The sequence below is a fragment of the Anneissia japonica genome, unplaced genomic scaffold, assembly GCF_011630105.1.
Source record: "Anneissia japonica isolate Jap-2015-1 unplaced genomic scaffold, ASM1163010v1 scaffold3583_len1426_cov93, whole genome shotgun sequence".
NCBI classification, from domain to species: Eukaryota; Metazoa; Echinodermata; class Crinoidea; order Comatulida; family Comatulidae; genus Anneissia; species Anneissia japonica.
Genome location: NW_022727114.1, coordinates 1 through 1405, shown reverse-complemented (window position 1 = coordinate 1405; position 1405 = coordinate 1). Strand labels below are relative to the sequence as shown.

Sequence of the window (1405 nt, the reverse complement as noted above, 5' to 3'; positions counted from 1 at the left end):
AACCAGGTTTCTCATGAATGTTAATTATCATTATCAACATCATCATCGTCGTCATCATTATCATCGGCATCATCAGCACCATCTCTATCACAGCCATTATTCAACGTAAATTGTCATCCTTTTGAAATTATTCTCTCATTAATGGTTTATCTTAATTTATCAAAGTATCATAATACAGAAGCGTACTCACTGTTTCTTAGGTAAATTCTTCATGGTCACCAGAATGCTTCGTTACTTTCGTATACAGTTGTGACGTCTAGATGAGTGAGATCGCTGTGAATAAGGTGTAGTATAGATTCATTAAGCTATATTAACATATAATTTATGATTTATTTGTGTTTCATTTTACAAGAGAAACGTCCGATCTATACAAAGGCACAAAAGCATGAGAAATAATACATTTATCATTACCAAAAATTAGAATAATAAAATATACAACTTATTGTCGATCGAAATATGAATCCTGTATGAACAGACTAACAATAATTCAATCCATTTGATCAGCCACTCCGAATTTAGACAACGCACAGAAATCTTCCCCCTCTCCCAATTGTGACGCCAGGAAATGACTGAGACGGGAGTACGATGACAACAATGAGAGTGTAATTGACCGGGGCCAGGGGACGACCAGAGAAGCCATTGGAGGAGGTCACTGGTCAGGGGCGAGGCTCCTGGAAACTTCGACATTTTAGAGATTGGAAGTTTATTTAAGGAATAAGTGTCTCCTATCCTAATAAATTCAGTCTGTCGAAGAATTGTGTTGAGCCCGGAGGATTGATGACCTCTCCACATTGGGAGCCCTATAACACTACACCCCCACATCACTGGAGCCCCCACTGCCCTCTTCCACTTATTTGACGCCAGCTATCCCACTGCTGTTCACGTATACGAACCGATACTTTTATTCTGCTTCGTAAACAGTAAGAGAATAAAGTATGGGCGTGGCAGTAACGTATAAAATAAATATATAATTAGGTTTTTTTCCTAATGTAGGCCTACAATCCTTTTGGAAATACATTTACAAAAACTTAAAAATTAAATGGTCAATCATTTATAATTATAGCAAATTTAAAATAAAACTTACGTCGATTTTAGGAACCAAATAGCCTTCGCTGATTTGAGGTCTACTGTTAATGTCGATTTGTGCTTTTTGTGGGGTAGGAATATAAGAGAAAGGAGGAAGTGACAAGGTGTTGAACAATGGTTGGCTTGTTTGAACTATGCCCCTAAACCCAGTAAATATGTGTATAATCGCTTGATTCCGCGTGACTAGGTCTGGGACCATGTCCTGAACAGAGAATATAAATGTTATTTTTTCTAATACATAAGCCTCAATCCTTTTGGAAATGCTTCCAAAATCTTAAAAATGAAATGGTGAATTAATTTAGAATAAAAATTACGAATA

General features: G+C 36.6%; 1 long non-coding RNA gene across 1 annotated transcript; it reads right to left on the bottom strand.

Moving 5' to 3' along the window:
* Window positions 1-190: 190 nt before the first annotated feature.
* On the bottom strand, window positions 191-1218 carry LOC117113509. Its single transcript, XR_004446226.1, has 2 exons — window positions 1085-1218; window positions 191-273 (listed from the first exon to the last, which is right to left on the bottom strand). It is a non-coding gene; the product is annotated as an uncharacterized LOC117113509 (long non-coding RNA).
* Window positions 1219-1405: the final 187 nt, after the last annotated feature.